The 22,500-nt window shown below is 36.2% G+C and overlaps 1 protein-coding gene across 12 annotated transcripts in view; it reads left to right on the forward strand.

Annotated features, from left to right (window-relative positions):
• LOC118451471 (bromodomain adjacent to zinc finger domain protein 2B) overlaps positions 1-22,500 on the forward strand; it is a 132,259-nt gene that overhangs the window by 57,153 nt on the left and 52,606 nt on the right. Inside the window, exon 1 of one of the 12 annotated variants that reach the window (XM_035888058.2) lies at positions 317-1,339. The exons of the other annotated variants lie outside the window; for them this stretch is intronic. The gene's annotated coding sequence lies outside the window, so the exon portion shown is untranslated. Of the gene's footprint in view, positions 1-316; positions 1,340-22,500 lie in introns of those variants that run through there. 12 annotated transcript variants of the gene reach the window in all.

The raw sequence follows: 22,500 nt of genomic DNA on the forward strand, positions 1-22,500 counted from the left end.
ACACACGCGGCCGAGCGGGAAAGTCTGGCCAACCGCACGTTCCGAGTACGAAGCACGTGGTACGCGCAGTACTCCTTTCCGTGTCGTGCCGAGAGTGCTGCTGGTGGTGGTACCGCTGTATTAGTAGTGGTGGAAATGACGCTAGTGGTGGTGGTAGCGGTAGTGGTAGTGGTGGTAGTAGTAGTAGTGTAGTAGTAGTAGTAGTAGTAGTAGTAAGGTTGGTGGTGGTGGTGGTAACGGCGGCGGAGAAGGAGGTAGTAGTGGTGGTGGTAGATGCGATGGCGATGGTGCCGCTAATGGCAGTGTGCGTCGAGCGGCGGCCCTGTACTGTATGACGTGTGCGTGCGTGCGTGCGTGCGTGCCTATCTGCTGCTGCCTGCCTGCCTGCTTGCCTTTGTGCGTGAGAGTTAGTGCGTGCGTTGCACTCGCTTTCTTTCGTTGAAATAACTCTTCAAACGATACGCGCCTTTTATATTATATATTGTATTTTTCTCGATTCTCTCTAACACAGTTCTCTCTTAAGCATATTCGAACTCCGGACTTCGATTATATATATATATATACATATGTATATGTGTGCATGTATGTATATATATCCTTCGCGTTATTTTTCTCGAGTTTAGTCGTTGAACGCGTTCCTCTTTTTCCTCTTGTGTCTCTTCTTTTTTTTTTTTTCTTTATTTTTTTTTGTTTTGTTTTCTTTTTGTGGTGAACGACGATAAAAGAGAGAAGAAACGACATCGTTGCGCCTATCGTCGTGAGGAGGTGAGATCGTTGCAAAGTTGCGTGTGAATCAGTGATGAAGATGATCGATCGTTGTTTGTTTTATTTATGTTAGTAGTTTGAACCCTTTCACCCTCTCTCTCTCTCTCTCTCTCTCTCTCTCTCTCTTTCTCTTACACACACACATACACACTCATACACAACCTCCCTCCCTTACCCGTGTGAAGTTCATTCGAGTGAAGTTATTTTTAACAGTGAAAAGAGAGAAATAGTAGTGAAGTGATAGTTCTTCTTCGGTGCGGTATGCAGAATTCGTGCGGAATATGATTAGATCGGAAAGGGAGGGAAGAGAGAGAGAGAGAAAAAAAAGGATAATGTTATTGCGAAGCTAGCCGACACACTGACGTGGCATTGTCGCATATTATTCTTCGTCTTCGTCTCTTCTTCCTTTGAAAATAGCGCTCGAGCTCGACAATCTTAAGCCCGTATCAGAGGGGTATTTACCGATCGCAGACGAGGATTTAATCGTTCCCGGATCGGCGTTGCGATCTACGATACAAGAGCACGCTCTTGTTGACGTCATGCGTTCGACGAGCTCAGTCATTTGTGCAATCAGGTATGTACTATGCTTGGATACGAAAGAGAACACGACACCGACGTACGTTTTTCAAAGAAAACTCTCGCGTTACGACATTATTTCCTGCTTTTTATTTCTTTTCTCTTTCTCTCTCTTTCTCCCTCTCCCTCTCTCTCTCTCTCTCTCTCTTTTTTGTATGCTCTTTATATAATCTCAAATCGATAATTGGGATATATAATTATCCTTAATATTTTTATACTGACAATCAATTTTTAAATACATTGTAGAGACCGTGCGAGAGAGAGAGAGAGAAATGTGTACGCATATGTATTCCAAACACGATATTTTATATAATATAATACCAATAAAATTTTATATATTATTGATGCAAATTTATATATGTAATAATAAATATTTATATATACAAACAAATATATATATATATATATATATTTGATTAATTAATGGATTCATCTTATTAAGAAAATAAAAAAACAAGAGAGAAAAAGAACGAAGAAAAGAAAACTCGCATAAATCTATCTTCTAATCTCGCAACATTAGAAAAGGTTTTTTTCCTCGAGCTCGAAGCTAGCACGGAAAGATAGTCATCGTCTCTCGTTCATCAACGACGACGACGACGACGACGACGACGACGAAACTTCTTACCTGCTTCTTTTCCCTCGAGTCGTGTTCGTGTTTTCTGTCTCTTTCTTCGACGTTTCTTGCCGAGTTCCAGGAGCGTGTTCGGGTTCTCCTCCTTTACAAAGATCCATCCGTCCGTCCATCCGTCGTTCGTGTCCGTCCGTCCATCCATCCGTTCCTCTTTCTCTCTCTCTCTCTTTCTGCTCGAATCAGTGTGCAGTGTGCTTCTCGTCGTACGAGCCACGTGGATCATTCTTCGTCCTCTTGCAGATTCCGGTCGGTCGCTTTCCAACCGGTTTTCGTTCGCTTCCCAAAAAGCTTCTCTATCTCTATTCATATTGCTATCTCTAGCTATCTATGAATTCGTATATATATATGTCATTCTTTCGCGAGAGATATCGCGATATAAATAAGATATCGATCTAAATTGACCAATTGCTAATGCGACTCTAATTTACACGAATTGATAATTCGATCGTTGAACAATTAGAAAAATCTAATCGATAATATTTATATATATATATATATATATATATATATATATCCGCGGGATAATTTTCATTCGGTTTGTGTTTTTTGTTTTTCTCACTTTTCTTTTCCCAATCCTTGAAAGATAAATCTTGTTTTTTTTTGTCTTTTTCATTTGGTTCTCTGATTATCTTCATTTTTTTTTGTTTTTAATTAAGTGATAATAACGATACAGCGATTCAAAAATTCAATAAGATTGTATATATATATATATATATATATATGAATGTATATATATATATCTGTATGAGTGTGCGTGAAGAAGTTAAAAAAACATTGTGGAAGGAAGGAAGGAAGGAAGAATTATCATAGCGAAGAGAAAATATCGAGCTTGGCTTGTGGACTTTCCATAACGTAAGTTGCTCGTCGTGAACGCACGTCATCCGGTCTTGCAGTATCGGTACATAGGTTTGCAGCATTTCGTTACAACGACTACTACCTCTCTGCTTCCTCTCTCCCTCTTCCTCTCTCTTACTCACTGTTGTCGATATACACCTACGCGTATACGCGTGTGCGTGGTTTTACCTGCCTACGCTTTCTTCCACGAAGGCTCACTATTTTTCTTCTTCGAAAGAGAGAGAGAGAGAGAGAGAGAGAGAGAGAGAGAGAGAGAGAGAGGGATAGAGATAACTAGAAGAATAGTTTTGTACCGTGCGAGTATCTTTGTCTCTTACAGAATATATTTTCGTTCTTACGTTTTATTGCCTTTTTCTTCCCTTTTTTTTGTCTTCTTTTTTCTTTCCTTCTTTCAAAATAAATATCGTGTATCTTTATCTTTTATCGAAAATATTATCGTTTTTACGTTTCACCGAAAATGATTTATTATTATTATTATTATTATTATTATTATTATTATTATTATTATTATTATTATTATTATTATTATTTTCTTCAAAATGAATAATATCTCGATATATATTTTGAATTTCTTTCACGATTATTATCGTCTACCTATGATAATCGGTATGATTCCAAGTACTAGTACAGATGAGCGATCGTACTCCTTCTTCTTCTTCTTCTTCTTCTTCTTCTTCTTCTTCTTCTTCTTCTTCCTTCTCTCACGGTCGTTAACCGTTCTACAAATATTCTCTCGACGTGGCGAAAACAATGAGTTTCACCTTGTATGATGTACGTATGTAGGTATATACGTACGTGTAGATATATACTTGTATGTATTTACAAATACACAGAGGAATAACGTTCGTACTTTCTGAACGGACGAGACGATCGAGAGCGGAAGCAGGGGACTCTTTCTTTTCTTTCTCCTTCTCCACTTCCACCTCCACATTTCTCTCTCTCTCTCTTTCTCTCTTTACGAAGACACGGCGACTCGCTCCGACGGCTTCTCGTCACGGTTTCGTGATCACCTTTCAAGACATCGGGATTATTGAGCGCGTTCGGTACTAGAAAGGAAAGAGAGAGAGAGAGTGGGAGGGGGAGGGGGAGAGAGAGGAGAGAGAAAGAATTTACAATGCTGAGACTAGCCATACCCTCTGTCTTTGTCTCGTACTATGCGTCATTGTACTCGCAATGTGTCATTACAATCATCATAACACGCGTTACTCTCCAAGAATTTTCTCTTATAGAAAGAAAGAGATAGATAGAGAGATAAAGCGAGAAAGAGAGAGATATTAAAAATATTTGATTCGATCAGTTCGAAGTGAATAAGCTTACGTTCGAAGTAAACTCTCTTCAAATGTGATCGTGTTATTCCGATTAAACGATCTAACTATCTATCTATCTTTATGAGAGCATAGAAATACCTTGATAATCTCGTGATACTTAAAGAAAATGTTGTCTAATTATTTATTATCTATCTAACGATAAGAACTACTAATAGTCGGAAGAAACTCATAGTCGGAAGAAACTCATAGTGAGGAGTAAGAGAGAGAGAGGGGGAGAGAGAGAGAGAGAGAGAGCATCGAATTTGAGTTAGTTTTCGCGTTTGAGTTAGTTTATTACATGGATATATGGCGTAGGTATGTATATATGTATTATGTATAGGTATGGATATATACATGTAGGTATGGATATATGTATTTCGTATAGACTCATCTCTTTCTCTCTCTCTCTCTCTCTCTCTCTTTCTCTCTCTCACACACACACACATGCGTATTTTCTTTCTTACAGGTGTACACGATATGGCGTAATCATAAGTAGAACGTATAGATCAAGAAAGACTTCGTCACTTTCTATCTCATCGTTTTTCTTCTCTTATCTCTCAGTGATTTATTAAACCTTAATCATTTAAATTTGTATCGTCATATATATATATATATATATATATATATATATATCGAGTTATATACGAGTTTTCCGATATATGGATTTCATTCAATGAATGGACTCATGAATGACTATCCATCCATCTATCTACCTATCTTTCTATCTATCTATCTATCTATCTATGTATAGTTTGACGCTGATGATTGAAAAATGTTTCGAGTTCGATCGGAAGATAGTCGATCAAGTTCGACCATACGGACAAAGAGAGAGAGAGAGAGAGAGAGAGAGAGAGAGAGAGAGAGAGAGAGAGAGAGGAGTTTTTAATCGCTCGAATAGCATGCCTCGTCGTACCGTATCGTAAGTAAGTACTTACATACCTAAGAACATACGTATGTACCTATATACATTCGTATATACATATATAACACATGCGAATCGATTACTTTGGCAACTTACTCTCCGACGCATTATCGACCCAACGCGTTCTTGATATTTGGAACGAGGCTGACCGGTCGATGCCAACATTTCTTTTTCTTATTTATTTTTCCCTTTTCTTTTCTTTTCTTTTCTTTTCTTCCTTTCTCTTTCCTTTTTTATGTTTTCTTATATTTGTTTTCGTTTTTTTTTTTTTCTTTTTTCCTCTCTTTTCTTTCCTTTTCTTTTTCTCGTTGTCAGTATCATGCACATATCACCTACCCACATACACACACACACACACATCGAGATACCTACTTATTCTCGCAATTTAAATAAACGAAGATTAAAAACGAAAAAAGAGAGAAACTCTCTCTCTCTCTCTATATATATATATATATATATATATAAAAAAAGAAAAAAAAAACCCCGCCAACTTGGCCTCTTAAGTATAAAAATATGTCCAACATCGATAAAAATCAACGAAGAATCTTTGTTGCGATATTAAAATAATAGAAAGAGCTATAAAAAAAAAAAGAAAAAGAAAAAACAAAACTCGTCTCTCTCTCTCTCTCTCTCTCTCTTTCTTAGATCGTGTACGAATTAAAATGAACGTCGTCGTGCTCGAGGAGTTTTGGTCGAGAAATGGAAAAAGATGGAGGAAGAAGAGGAAAAGGAAAAACAAAAAGAAGAAGAAAAAGAGGAAGATTCAGTTTGATATAAGTACCTAGAAAGAGAGCCTTCCCTGGAAGCTCTAACCCAGACGATTGGAAGTGTAGTAAGCAGTAAGGTGCTCGTTTCGCGATCGATCGGATCGACCGTATTCTCTCTCTCTCTCTCTCTCTCTCACTTTCTTTCTCTCTCTCTCTCTCTCTGTTTCTTTCTCTGTTTCTGTCTCTCTCTCTCTCTCTCTCTTTCTCTGTTTCTGTCTCTCTCTCTCTCTCTCTCTCTCTCTCTTTCTCTCTCTTTCTCTGTTTCTCTCTGTGTGGCGTGCGCGCGAAAACGAGAGCGTTATCGGCCACTGTCGTGATACGTCATTTTGGGGGATGTTAAATGTGCGCGTAAAGACGCAATTATATAAGAAGAGAGAAGGAGGAAGAGGGTAAGAGGAAGGAAAAGAGGGAAGTTTGGGTGGGGAAGGACGAGGAGAAGGTGAAGGAAGGATGGAGGGAGGTGGGAGAAGGGTGGTGGTGGTAGAGGAGAAGAAGAAGAAGGAGTGTACGGTTCGGGGAACGGTAAGAATTATTTTGGGAAGAGCGAAGCGGTTTACCTCGGTCAAATACGAGCGAGTCAGCAAGCGAATTCCAAGCTGCTGTTGATCGGCACGATTTTCTCTCTCTTTTTCTCTCAGTTCGTTTCTCGTACAGATCTCTCTTTCTCTCTCTTTCTCTCTTTTTCTTTCTCTCTTTTTCTTTCTCTCTCTCTCTCTCTCTCTCTCTCTCTCTCTCTCTCTCTCTCTCTCTCTCTCTCTCTCTCTCTCTCTCTCTATCACACTTCCATCTTGTCTCGCACCGTCTCGGAAAGGACACCTACGAAAAAGTTGTTTTGCCATCTTGAAATATGTTTTTCTTACCGTGTCGACTCGAATCAACGTCGAAACGTGCTCCGAAGTTAAGTTCGTCGATTTGGAGAGACGATTCTTTTTCTTATATCTTTCTCTTTCTCTTTTTATCTTTATCTTTCTCTCTCTCTCTCTCTCTCCCTCTCCCTCCTTCTTTTCCTTTCTTTCTTTCTCTTTATGTACATATCCGAGAAATAGAGAGAACGTTATATATACGGATTTGTCACGTTGTTTGCTATATATAATATTATATTATTTTTTCTTTTCTTTTTCTTTTTCTTGTAACGTGTATTTAATATTATTTTCTTGTAATGTATATTATGTATTATTCCGAATTAACCCGTTGAGAACAACGTTTATCGTTTATTCGAAACGAATAAACGATAAAAAAATTAATATATACACGTAATTTATATATCTTTATCTTTTTTTTTATTCCTGTCTTTTTCTTTTTTTTTTTTTTTTTTTTCTTTCTCCCTCTTTCTCTCTATCTCCTTTCGCGTGCGATATCCTTGCATCGTTGTCCTGTGCGCGCATAAGAACGTTATAAAAGGGTAATAAATATACGTAACTATGTAGATATATCGAATCTTTGATTTACATACATATATGCACGACGTATGTTCGGTGCGAAATAGAGGTAGGGGATATTTCAGCTCGATTTTCGCATTTCTCGCATTACCTGTTCCGTAACAACAACAACAACAACAACAACAATAGCAACAACAACGCAACCCAACGAGAATACAAGAAAGAAAGCGAATGAACATTGTAATTATTCGATCGTGCTCCCGTATGTAGGTAGGTAGGTAGGTACATAGTAGGTAACCAAAACGTGCGCCGAGAGCTTCGTGTTTCACAGTCAGCGACCAAATAAAAACAAAATAACAAAAGGTTCGCACAAATCTCTGTACGTACGTACGTACATACGTATACGCATACATACATGGTTAGATTGATATAACGATAACCAACCCACGTGCGTCCATCTCTTACAATCAGAGAGAGAGAGAGAGAGAGAGAGAGAGAGAGAGAGAGAGAGAGACAAGCGTTGATCGCTCGTTGGAAGATCCGGTTATTTTTTATTTTTATTTTTTTTTTTTATTATTTGTCTTTTTTTTATTTTTTTTTCCCCCTACAACGCTACGCATAACGCGCGTTCGGACTAATTAAACTAAATTACAGTTGCCCTGGCCATTAATTAATTCGTCGGTAGTACGACACCTGCCATGGGACACCTACTATTCGCGGTACACGTTTTCGACGTTTATACTTTATCGGAAGTGACAGTTTTCGATCGATTTAACCGAACACGGGTGTCACGGAAAGTCGAAGGAAAAATTTCCCGCTCTGGAGGTTTATCCAAATAAACAAAACGAAAAAATTAATAAATAAATAAATACATAAACAAATAGATAGATGGATAGATAGATAGATGGACAGATAGATCAAAAAAAGGAAGGAAGGAAGAAAAATATGACGGGAATTTAACGATATCATTTTTATTCATTTCACTTTTCGCAGGTACATATAGATATATATTCATTTGTTAGTCAAAAGAGGACATATTTCTATCTGTATAATTTAAATGTTTACTTTATTACTAAAATATGCAATTGATAATTTTATTGATATATAAGACAATATATATGATATATAATAACACTTGCACGCGCATACACACATAGATATGTGTATATGACCACGCACACACACACGTATATATGTATATATATATATATATATATATATATATATATATATATATATATATATATATATATATATATATATATTAACATATTTTTATTGACACGAAAAGTACGCAAAAATCGTTTCATTCTCTCGACAACATCCTGAACATACAATCCACTACAAGTGTAACCCCTATGTCCCCTCCTCTTTCTTTCTCTCTCTTTCTCTCTCCCCCTTTCATTGTACCATCTCTAAAGTATTTCAAACTGAGGGAGATCACGTCGAGCGCCATTAGAAGCCTTTCCAAAAGCGTCTCACAGCGGCATGGAAACTGTGACGAAAACGAGGAACTCGCGACTCTCTGGCCGCCTCTACACGATCGATCTCTCCTCCACGTCTCTCTCTCTCTCTCTCTCTCTCTCTCTATGTCCGGGACTCTCCCTCTCTCCATCTCTCTCTCCCTTTCTCTCTCTCCCTTTACCTTCCACCGTATCCTTGCTTCGTATTCTCCACAGAGAGACTGCGATCCGGATCGGCGGTCGGCTTTTCGAACGAAGGAAGGTGCACACGCGCGCGCGCGCATATACACACACATACCATCTCTCTCTCATCTCTCACAGCAGCCCTGGAGAAAGAGCAAACGAGAGAGAGAGAGAGAGAGAGAGAAAGGGAGAAGTGGAAAGAGGGATATTCGATGGCACGTCGGGATAGTTAGTCGACGATGTCGAACCGACTAATACGTCGATGGAAAGAGAGTATCGACGTTCTCCTCTCTCTCTCTCTCTCTCTCTCTCTCTCTCCCTCTTTCTCTCTCTCTCTCTCTCTCTCTCTCTCTCTCTCTCTCTAGCAAGCAACGAGATCGCGTCCGTCCTCTCAACGCACCGGCCACAGAAGCTCAGAGGCCGCCGTTTGCGTCACGCGAGTGCCTCGTGCACGCGTGTGCGTTGGACGCGAGCCGAGATCTCTCCTCGTTATGCCCTCTTCCTCCTCCTCCTTCTCCTCCTCCTCCTTCGTTCGTCTCTTCCTCTACCTTCTTTTTCTTCTCATCTTCCACATCGTCGTCTTAGTCGTCTTCGTTTTCATCTTCGTTTTCATCCTCGTTTTAGTCATAGTCATAATAGTTATCTTTGAGAGAGTCCGCTCTTCCCTCCACGCGATGGACCTTTAAATCGTTCTCGCCGATCCTCATTCTTATATTTTACGTTTGTAAAACGATCGTTAGCTATCGATGATAATCGAGATTATTAGATTCTGTTTTGTTGTTATTTTTTTCTGTTTTGTTTTTCTCTTTATTCCCGCGCCCCCCTCCTTACGTTAGTAAGATAACACGAGTATTTTATCTTTGTAATAATACGAGCGAGAATTCTTTTTTTTTTTCTTTTTTTTTTTTTTTCGTTTTTTTTCTTTTTTCTTTTTTTCTTTTTTATTTCATCTTCACACGCGCATGGGATTGTTACGTAGTTGTTGATCTTTTATGTATCGACGATTTTAGATATACCTTACACGCTCTTATCGATCTTATTTATTGAACGAATGAACTTACGTAAATATAACCTACCACGAGGAATAAAACTTATATTAGTTAAAGAAAGAAAAAAAAAGAATTAAAAAAAGAAATTCTCACCATTATCTCGATATATAAATGATATAGTAGTATCTCGTGGAGAAGGGGCGATGGGGAAGAGGTGTGGGATGAGGAGGGGATATCGAGATAAGAGTTTACTTTTCTTCTCTTTCGGAGATATCAAGATCAAGGAAAGCATGTACTTTTACCGATCGTAAGACGTTAAGAAAGATAGACTTACTACAGAGTCCTGGAGTCCTTACGAACTCCGTTCGTTCTTTCGTCTTACTGTTTGTTGTGTATTCTTAATATACACACACACATAATGAGAAAGAGTGTGAGAGAGAGAGAGAGAGAGAGAGAGAGAGAGAGAGAGAGAGACAGAGAAAGAGAAATAGAGAGGACTCGTGCGGCGAGTCTTTATGCGATCGCAAACTCGGACACATTGAAAGTTACATTCATATGTGTGTCTGCTGCATCGATGCAACTGCAGTTTAACTTGGAGGGTGAGGCGGAAGGCAAGCAGGGAAGCAAGGCAGGCAGGCAAGCAGGCAAGCAAGCAAGCAGGGCAAGTAAGCAAACGAACAGGCAAGCAAGCAAGCAGGCAGGCCAGGCAAGCAGCAGGCAGCAGCAAGCAAAAGCAGGCACGCATATTTCCGAGCGTGACGCACCTTGGACGCTGGGCTTGGCTCACGGTGCAGGAGATATCGTTATACAGCTTTGTGCCTCTTCGTTTGTGCGCGTGCGTACGTCCTCTGACGACTACAACGACGACGACGACGACGACGACGACGACGTCGTACGACGTGGTTGTGGAGGAGAAGGAGGAAAGAACGAGAAAATCGCGATCAGTGTAAGAAAGAAACAGAGAGAGAGAGAGAGAGAGAGAGAGAGAGAGAGAGAAATGGACACGCACGACGCGTAAACGGATACGCTACGCTTATACAAGTATATATACATATACATGTACGTATGTATGTGTATATGTATATATATGTAATATATTGGGTGAGACTGGAGAGTATATTTTACTGTTAACTCGTCTTATCTCTAACCAACGATAAGCATTGTTAACATTTAGTTTACTTGTGTACCTTCGATTATTATATAATATAATATGAATTATTTAATAGTAACGTTATACAGGAAGTAGCGAAGCAAACAAAAAAAAAACAAAAAGAAAAGAAAAGAAAAGAAAAGAAAGAGTTCTCATGGGCGATCGATAATTTCGTTTTTCTTTACTTTTCTTCATTTCTTTTCTGTTTTCTCTCTTTTTTTTTTTTTTTTTTTTTTTTTTTCTTAAATATCATTCGCATTTCTCGTGGTATTATTATATCTCTTCGTTTATTTTTTCTTTTTTTTTCTTTTTTCTTTTTTTTTTCTTTAACATAGTTCGTTTAAACGTCACCCAGTATAGTCGTCCTCTAACGCACGATTAACTGCCGGTTCCTTTTCCGTCGGTGGACGACTCTTTACACGAGTGTTCTGCCGCTTTGCTAACTGCCAACCAACCGGTACACGTACCTATCTACCTACCTACCTACCTACCTACCTATCTACCTACCTACGTACAATAGTAGTAGTGGTAATAGTAGAAGTAGTAGTAGTAGTAGTAAAAAGAAAAGGAGTGAAGAAAGAGAAGGGACGAATGAACGCAACCCCCTTTCCCGCGTACCCCTACGAACTCTCTAAAGGATTAAAATCGATCCGACTTTGCGTTCCCCTTCCGGAACACGAGAACTGCTCTAAGGTGACTCGCGAGGAAAAAGAGATCGTAATGGTCTTTTCTTATTTGATATATATATATATTCTCTCTTTCTCTTTTCTTTCTTTTTTTTTCTATTTCTCTTCTTTTATCTCCTTCATCTATCACGTTCAAATGTTAAATAAGGTATGGACAGATACGCTACGCCAGTCGTCTCTTTTGAACCTTTTTCTTTTCTCCCCATTGTATTAGTTATTTTCTTTTTTCTTTCTTTCTTTCTTTCTCTCTCTCTCTCTTTCTCTCTCTCTCCCTCTCTCTCTCTCTTTTTTTCTCTCCCTCTCCTTTTTTTTCTTCATTGCCTACGGAAACGTATTAAAATTGTGTTCGAAAGAAACGAACTCCGAATAGAAGTCGGACGGTAGTCTTTCGTTAATAATAACTTTCGCTCGATAGAGATGCGAAGCTGATGATCGATATACGGTTAAAAGTGCTACGTCAACGACGACGACGACGACGACGACGACGACGACGACGACGACGACGACGATGGTGGCTTCTTTAAACGTATCGACGTTAACGTTCGTACGAGCTACGTTGACAGCTATCTTTGATTTTTATCGTCTCCTTCTTTTTCTTTTTTCTTTTTTTCTTCTTCTTTTTCTTCTTACAAATGTCTCGACTTAAAGTATTCTATGGAAATTGACGAGTGACGTTTTCGAAGGTTTCAATGAAAAAAAGATCAGAGAGAGAGAGAGAGAGAGAGCAAAAAAAAAGAAAAAATAAATGTCTGACTTGATGATCGATAGATCGATCGATCGATCGATCGATCGATCGAATTGTTTCGATTGTCTCATTACGTTTTTATTTATCCTATTTTATTTCCTTCTTTTATTTCTTGTTCTACTTTTACTTTTCCTTCTTTCTGTTTTTCTTATTTTCTCGTTCGGAAGGAAAACGATAAATACCGATCTCTCGTATCCGATCTAAGATGTGTTTTCGCGTATCATCGAACACGGAAGTTTCGAGGTAGTGGTTCGAAAGGGAGAAAGGAAACGAAGAATGGCTGTGCAATAAAATCGTATCGGTGCAACCATGGACGATTCGCATGCTCGTTTACGTTCGTTTTAATTAAGTACCGTCCATGGCGTTTTGCACTTTCACGTAGGAACCTACGGAATGGATATCTGTGGTTTTTCGTGCGTCCGTTTTTGCGGGCTGATCGAACTACCCTTCTGAATACGTCTATGTACGTATGTACATACTACTACATACGATAGAGAAATATGTACATATATATATAAATATATGTATATGTATATGCATGTATATACATACCTATTCGGTGATTCGGACTTGCGGTCTTTGAAAACACGATTCGATAGGAAAAATCATAGTCTGCGGACGCGGCCCAAAAACTATCGGTAGAGTTTCATATCGTGCACGAAAGTGTGTCTGCGGTCGTACGTTCGAAAAGAGCCACCAATCCGCACGTAAACGGTCTTATCCTTTTCGATATTTTATATATATATATATATATATATATATATATATATATATATATATCCTTTCATTCATTCGTCCCTTTTTCTTTCCGACTTTACGATTATTACGTCGCAAATGATTTTTCGTCGATCGATCGAAATAATCGAATGAATATACATATACGTAAATAGAAATAGAAACTCGAGGGCGTATTATATGGATCTTCTTAATCGTTGGATTACGTCTGAACGAAATCGTAATAGAATTTCGAATAAGTGTTCGTAGGTAACCTATAGTCGATAAAGAAAAACCCGGCAATGTGTTATGACAAGGGAAACGATGAAAGTCGGAGTACTCTGATTGGACAAGTGCCAGGAAATTTCAAGAGATCCGTTATAGATAGATGGGTATACGCATGTATGTATGTATGTATATATCTATCGTCGAAAAGAAATCGCGAGAAGAAGAGTAACTTTGAAGAGCGAGAAAAATGGTCGACTTATATATCGATATATCATAATACGTTTATATATATATATATATATATAACGCGGATATAATGTATATCGAGATATCAAGAGAAAATCTGGTTATCTCGGATAATCTGAAAAATATCATTTTCTTTCTATTTTTTTGTCCCGTCTAACGGCTCTTCATATAAATTTTCATTTAAATAATAACATTTGATGACTCTTACGAATATCAAGATCAACTTCAACTTGACTATTAAACTAGAACAATCTAGTTTTTCTTGCTTAGTTTGTTTTTTTTTTTTTTTTTCTTTTTTTCTTTTCTTTTTTTTCTTTTTTTTAGTCGATTATAGAAACAAGAAGACGCATTTAACATATTTACTTAGTATTGTGCGAGTAAACTCTTATGCGATTATTTCTTACAATTGTACGTTTTTTTTTTTTTTTTTTTTTTCTTTTTTTTTCAACAATGAATTAAACTACGTCTAATTGCATACGTTTTATGCGAATCGATCTTTGAACGTTGATAATATTTATTATAACGAGCTCTTGTATCATCGTTCATGAATTAGTTACACTTCAGTGAGCGAGCCATTTCAAAAGGTATTCATTTTCGTACGATAATTTTTTCGATAAATTAAACTCCTCGCAAATATTATTTATTTATCATTATATAGTTTAAATAGAGCTTAAACTACACGAGAGAGTCTATCGTCGTTCTGGTTGTCAGTTTCTGAACGAAAAATAATTAGACTAGTACCGGCATTTCTCTCTCTCACACGCGCACACCACAAACAATCTCTCTCTCTCTCTCTCTCTCTCTCTCTCTCTCTCTCTCTCTCTCTCTCTCTCTCTCTCTCTCTCTCTCTCTCTGTCATGTTCGTTTCGAATGTTACGCGTTAACGGAGTGCATTGTCCGAATAAATGTCTCCCTCGTTGATTGTTTAGGAAAAATTTTCCATTCATTATTATCGTTATTAACGAAATATGAAATCGACGTATATAGATGAGATATATCGAATGATATCGAGTTGATACGAATTTCAATTGTTCATTGCATTATTTAATCAAAAATTTTATTAGTATGATAATATCCAATTTATAAATTATATTTTATTATATACTTTATTAGATCTTATAAGATTCTTAATTACTTCGTAAGCTTTAGAAAAAGACAAATAAGGACAGATGGAAGAAGAAAGAGAGAGAGAGAGTGAGAGAGAGAGAGAGAGAGAGAGAAAGGGAATAATACCGAAATGATAGAAATTTCAAGTATTTAACGTTTTCATTGTGTTAGAGAATCAAAGTTTTATTAATATAATAATACTCAATTATATAAATTTGTTTTTTATTATATCTTTTATTGACTCTTACTTATAAAATTCTTAATTACTTTGTTAACTTTAGAGAAAGACAGAGAGAGACAGAGAGAGACAGAGAGAGAGAGAGAGAGAGAGAGAGAGAGAGAAGGAGAGAGAGAGAGGGAGAGTGAGAGAGGGAGTGAGAGAAAGAGAGAGAGTGAGAGTAATATCGAGGCGATAGTAATTTTCAAGTATATTACATTTTCATTGCCTTAAAGAATCAAAGTTTTATTAATATAATAATAATCAATTATAAATTATTTTATTATCCGTTATATTAACTCTTACTTATAAGGATTCTTAATTACTTTGTAAACTTTAGAAAAAGACGGACAGACAGACAGAAAGAGAAAGAGAGAAAGAGAGAGAGTGAGAGAGAGAGAGAGAGAGAGAGACGGAAAGAGAGTAACAAGTTTAATTTCGTTTAACATTGGTCATTTCAACCCCCCTCTCCCCGTTTATAGAAACGTTGTATAGAACGAGCACTCACACGAATTTAACTACAACGTTGCAGGATAACATTGACGACAACGAAAAGGAGAAGAAGGAGAAGGTGGAGGTGGGGATTGGGATTGGGGTTGAGATCGGTGCAGTGGAGGGTTGGGGGAGAAGAAGTGATGGTAGGAGGAGGGGTATGGAAGAGAAGGGATTCACGTGCGGGCACCGTCAGAGCCCTTAGCGTCGCGATCGCGTCAGGGATGCTCGTCGAGGGGGTGACCAAGGGGGGGATGGCTAAGGGGTAGAGCTAGAGAAGGGGAAGGCAGAGGGAATACGACAATGCCCCACCCCGGTTTCTGTTATCGATCCGCCGCAACGAAAGTCGAGATACTCAGCAGCGTCCAAGTATCAGCTGGACGAATAAATCTGAATTATATCTTTCCAATTTGTTCATCGGTTATTTCTTCATCCTTCGATTGTCATTCGTTGCATACTTCTATCTTTTTTTTTCTTTCTTTCTTTCTTTCTTTCTTTCTTTCTTCCTTTCATTTTTTCATTCTTTTTTTTCTTCCTTCTTTTATTCCGGTCTCCTTTTTCTTCTCTACGATAGGTGATTATTATTTTTATATTTTTTCTCTTTTTTTTTTTCTTTTTTTTTTTTTTATATAACAGATTGCAAGTTTATTGTCTTCTTTTTTATTTATATACTCCTCCCCTCCTCTCTCTTTCTCATTAATATCGTATTTACACTCGGGTCATATGTTTTTTCTCTCTCTCTCTCTCTTTTTTTTTTTTTTTTTTTTTTTTTTTTTTAGATGTGAAAATAAATCGAATTACGGAGAGTTAATAATTTAATTTAATGATGGGGATTATTGAAGGGTTGTAAATACGTTCGTTATCATATTATATGTATGTCCGGGGAAATCATTTTTTAAATGTGCGAAATAAATTGAATTAATGAAGAGTTAATAAAAAAAAAATATATAAAAGTGTTTGTTATCTGTTTCTTGTGTTTTTCTTTTTTTTTTTTTTTTCCTTTATCATTCGATACGTGCGAAAAAAAATCGTATTCCATTGTGATTATATATCGAAGATTCTACATCGTTCTTAATGGTTGTAGATATTTTATAAAATATTTTTTAAATCTGTCATCATTTATTTCGAATTCGCGAGAGAAAGAGCAGTTTTCGTCGAAGCGTAGTCGATGTTAAATAGATAGATAGAAAGAGAAAGGGGGGGGGGCAGGAGGGGAAGGGAAGGAAAGAAGGATTTTTGTACGTTTCATGTCGTGTCTCGTCTCGACGTTTTAGTAGAATTTTCATATCGCCGACAATATTTTTTTTTTTTTTTTTTTTTTTTTTTTTTTTTTTGTATCGAAACATTAAAAGTCCGGAGAAGGACGATTCGGTATGATACCTACATAGCTAAAAGCATCTAAGAGCTTTGGAAGCATCGGATGCGATGAAACACGATCGCTGCGGGTCGAGACGAGGAATAGAAACGACAGCTGTGACCGTGGCAAATCGACGAATATGGCGTTCGATAGATACATATCTAGCGTTAAGTTATACCATCGATCTGGACAGCCTCGAGTTTGAGAAAAGTAAAAAGTAAGGAAAAAAAAAAAAAGAAAAAGAAAGAAAGCAGAAAAAAAATAGGATCTTTTATTTATTTATTTATGATTTATATTCTTTTTTTTTTTCCTTTGTTATACCTTTAAAAGATACGTCATCCTGGAGACGTGGCTTTATGAATAATATTTTTTTCATTTTATTCGATGACATCGTCCAAAACGAAATAACGGGTAGATAATTTGTTAATCGATTGAAATTACAAAAATTTTTCATTTTGTATATCGAGCATCGGAAATTTCTTTTTCTTTTATCTTTTTGAACGTACGAATCGATCGTTAACTAGACAATATGGGCCATCATGGATTTGAGACAGAGAGAAGAGGGCGAGGCTAGGATAGAAATAAGGGGTGTACAGAGAGAGAGAGAGAGAGAGAGAGAGAGAGAGAGAGGGGAGAGAAAGAGAAGGAGAAAGAATCACATATACGTAGACACACGGTGACAGAGACAGTTGTTAGAAGAGAAGGGGAGGCGGAAATGGAGAAAGGGGTGGGAGAGTCCTCCATGGAAGAAGAAGTCTGATTTATAGGCGACGGCAGCGAAGCGTTTTCGCTGCGTAACTTCCGTCAATTTCGTTTCGTCTTGCCTCGTCAGGAACCGAGTTTCCGGTTTCTAACTGAACACAGTGAACAACCAAGTGATTCTTAGCTGGTACAGTTATTTTTCTCATAGATCATCCTCTCATAGATCATTCTTATTTATATAGATTGTCACTTTTCACCTTTGTATCTTTTAGATTTGTGCACGATTTAGGAAAAAAAAGTTCTTACGAAATTCGACAGGATTCTTTTGATTAGTTAAATTAAAATTTTGTTTTTCTATCGTTAGTTCGAATAAAAAAGAAAAAAAAAATTTGCATTGACGCAGAGATATTTATCTTCATCTCGATTATAACGGGCAATATAATACGGATAAAATGAATATGATTTATACTTAGTACAAATACAATTTTGTGACAGAATGTAACCGGGAAAGACAGGAAGTCGAAAGAAGATAGGGAATCTGAAGATAGCGTGTAAATGTTCAGTCGAGTTAAGTTGAATCAAATAGAGTCAGAATCGTTCGCTTAATACAATGTTGGTTTGTGTAGAAGAGCAAGTAGAAGGAGAATATAATACGAGATATACGTATTTACATGTCGTACTACGTATATATGTATCGTATGCACATGTAATATAATTGTACTTTAATACATTAATATACATATAATATATGAAATGAAAGTAACGCGTTGGAAATATTTTCGTTCGTTTTACTTTGTGCTTGATTTAATGCGCGGTGAAAAGCATATATTTTTTTCTTTTTTTTTTTTTTTTCTTTTTTTTATTTTCTTTCTTCTTTTTTTTTCTTTTTTTTTTTGTGTGTGTTCTTTTTTTACTGTGTTACATAAGTTTTCGAAATGTAAGACGAGCTGCGAAGGTCTTAACGCGAAGGAGTCGAGCCGAACGTAATGGAGCAAAATCTGGGCCGTGTGACTCTAAGAAGTGGAACGTTAGCGTGCAGGTGCGAAGACTCGCTTAGATCTCGCTTAGTTCTCTTTTTTTTCTTTTATATATATATATATATATATTTCTTTATATTTATATTTCTTTTCTTTTTTCATTCGATCATTAAACGAAGAGATATCTTGGATCTATGTTCTTTCATTTTTCTTTTTTTTCTTTTTTTTCTTCTTTTTCTTCTTTTTTTAGTAAATATAGTATAAAAAAAAAAGATAAGCGAGGATAAATAAATTTCTTTTTTCATCCGTATGTCATCTATCTTGGATCTGTCTTTTTTAGTGAGTATAGTAAAAATAAAAAAAAAAAAAAAAGAAAAAAGAAAAGAAAAAAAATCTATAGATAAATAAAATTCTTATTCGTCATTCGCGCGTCATCAAGGATTCGTTTGTCAAATTGTTTCGTTTGTCGAAAATGCTTGGTTTAGTTGTCACGCAGTTGTGAAACAAAAACGGAGAATCATGGAAAGTGGTAGAGAAACACATGCGCGAACGTTTTAATTATTCTCTGATCTCGTTATATTGCTCGTTGATATTCCATAAATTCAATATTTAAATTGCATAAATGCCGGAAAATTTGTAAATTTTCCACAACAAGGAAGATATTTCCATAGTGTTGGTTGAACGATTCAAATTCCGTCGATTCACTTTCAAAACATATTCTGTTAAATTTAACGAAACGACTTACGAGTATACTTTATCGAGCCAATGGTCATCGTGATAAAAATCGTTACAGTATCGATTTTTCAAGAATCTTAATTCTTTTATTATTTGCTTCGGAGAATGCAAAAGAGTACGGATTCGTCCGTTTATCGAATATAAAAATGAATTAACTCTGTATTATTATCCGATAAAATTATTAGTATTCATTAAACTTATGAAAAAAGATCAGCTGATCGAAGATCATAATCGTCTGTTTAAAATAATAATTAAAAACAAATCGTAAACTCATCGATTTTCTTCTCTCGTTATTGTAATAATTTCGTGATAATTAATAATACAATTGCATAAAACGAAATACACACAGATAGAGAGATGTAAACAGTTCATTCATTTGACACAGGAAAAATCAGCTGATCGAAGATATATATATATATATATAAGCACTAATTATCATTTTCTTCTCAATTATCTTAATAATTGATAATTAAGTTAGAGAAAAAAAAAGAAAGAAACAAATAGATTGAAATAACTCATTCGATTGTAGAAAAGATCAGCTGATCGAATATCTTACCGATAAAATTGATTTTTCTCTTCATCTTATTATAATTAACGAATAAATGTGTAATATTTGAAGTGCCCTCTCTTTCTCTCTCTCTCTCTCTCTCTCTCTCTCTTTCTCTCTCTCTCTCTCTCTCGTTTGCGTCAAGTTTGAAAGAAATAAAATGATTTTATTAGAATCGTCGAGGCAAACTCGCTAATACTTTCTCTCATTTCTTCTCGAGTAAAAAAGAACAGCACCGATAAGAAAACTTATCCAGCCGTTAGTGTTTCGCGAAAATCGTCGATTAAAAGTTGGAGGTCGGCCATTAGCCTTCACCCACATTGCTCGCGGTCGTGGTCGTAAGAAAAAAAAAGAAAATGAAAGATAGGGAGAGAAAGAGAGAGAGAGAGAGAGAGAGAGACAGAGAAAGAAAGAAAGAAAGAAAGAAAGGAAGAATATCATTTAAACCGATTCTTCTCATTGTCGTTCTAACTTAATTTATAACAGATTCTTATCTTTATCGTAACTATTTTAATTGGCGAGATAATGCTCCGAGAAAAGAAAGAAAAAAAGAAAAAGCAAAATTTATACTACTTCAGTAAGAGGAGTTAATTATAAAGATGAAATTCCATTATTCTTTCTTCTTTTTTCTTTTTTTTTTTTTTTTTTTTTTTATTAGGATCATTAATCGAATTGATTGAATATTCTTCATCCGTAATATCTCATATGCACGTTGTTTAATAATCTGTATAAAAAAAGAAAAAGGAAATAGACAATTTTTGTGAATTTTTCTTTTTTTTCCTTTGTTAATCAAACGAAGTGAATATTTTTTATCCTCGATATATTTCCTTTTTTTTTTCTTTGTTTTTTTTTTCTTTACGAATGATTTAAAAAGTTGAAAAAAAAAAAGATAGGGTAGACAATTATTTTTTTCTTTCTTTTTTTCTCTCTCTCTCTCTCTCTCTATCTCTCTCTCTCTCTCTCTTCTATTAATACATTTGACATAGAAGATGACAGAAATTGGGAGGGAGACCTTGACAACGAAAAGCACGATGTAGAGAAACGAAGGGAATCGAGCTCGAATGTCAAATCGGGCCTCGAAAAGCCATTCTCGAGGAAGACACTGACCTAGATACCGTAACATATACGAAGTAAGGTCGTGTGTAAAACGTATATGTTTCTATCTCATATATACATACGTGCACGCGAGCGCTCATATAAATACATACATAAATATATATATATATATATATATATATATATATATATACATAGATACATGTATAGATATACGTATATTGTGTATATATATATATACATACGTGCACGCGAGCGCTCATATAAATACATACATAAATATATATATATATATATATATATATATATATATATATGTTCATGCATACATATAAACATGAATGTATATAAGCTCGTATTCACGAGAGAATAACGTATGTACCGCTACAACTATCGTGTCTAGTCAATGTATATTTCTCTCTCTCTCTCTCTCTTTCTCTTGTAGTTTCCACATAAGAAGAACACTTTGGCACGAATGATAGGTATGCGTGTGTATATGCGTGAATAAATGTGCGTTAAACGATGAGCATATGAAATAGAGAGAATTATGTATTTTCTTCTCTCATTCAGAAAATAAAAAGAGAGAGAAAGAGAAAGATAAAGAAAGATGATATATATGTGCGTGAATTTCAACATAACAAAAACAAACACACAGACATTTACATTTATATAACATACATATATGCAAATGTATATGTATATACATTGGCATGTGCGCTCGAAGCGCACGTGTGCGCATTTACATACAGACGCTTTAATAGCGCGCACGCTTTCCTACTCCCTCACTCTATGTATGTATTTATCTATTTATCTCTCTTTCTCTCTTTATCTCTCTCTCTCTCTCTCCCTCTCTCTATCTATCTCTCTCTCCCTCACTCTCTCTCTCTCCCCCTCTCTTTCTTTCTCGCTTGTACGTGTGTGGTATTCGTGCGTACGTGTGTGTATATGTTGTGTGTGTGTGTGTATGTGCGTATGTGTGTATGTGTGTGTGTGTGTGTGTGTGTGTGTGTATGTGTGACGAGAGAGGAGACATACGTGTGCTTGGTTTCATTGTGTTGTAAGTGCTTTACGTTTATGAATGAAATTGTAGTAGTAGCGAGCACGTATATACTACGTGCGTAAAGTTATATCGATGACTCAGCCTCTCTCTCTCTCTCTCTCTCTCTCTCTTTCTCTCTCTCTTCCTCTCTCTCTCTCCCTCTCTCTCTCTCTCTTTCTTTCGCGTGCGATATAATATACATATTTATATACACACGAAGAGAACGTTGAACCCGTCTCTCTCGAATGGATTATTTTCTTTCTCTTTCTCTCTCTCTCTCTCTCTCTCTCTCTTTCTCTCTTTTTCTCTCTTTATTTTTTTCTTCTTTCGTTCTATTTTTCTGTATTTTTTTTTCTTTCTTTCGTTCTTTCTCTCTTTTTTTTCCCTTTTTAATTGTCCTTGACATAGTTAGAGAGCTTCGTTTTTTTTTCCTCTGAAGAAATATGATTTTTTCGACGTTCCATAATTTAAAATTAATCGATTCCGACGTCTTAACTGTTCTTCGAGGAGGATATATACGTACGTACGTATGTATATATATGTATGTGTGTATATATATATATATATATATTTATTTATGTATATGTATATTACTTCTCGATTATGAATCACAGTAAATACACAGGCAAATACATATTTATAATATATATCTCATTTATCTTTTT

This window comes from Vespa mandarinia, chromosome 2, assembly GCF_050613455.1.
Source record: "Vespa mandarinia isolate Hongniang chromosome 2, ASM5061345v1, whole genome shotgun sequence".
Classification (NCBI taxonomy): domain Eukaryota; kingdom Metazoa; phylum Arthropoda; class Insecta; order Hymenoptera; family Vespidae; genus Vespa; species Vespa mandarinia.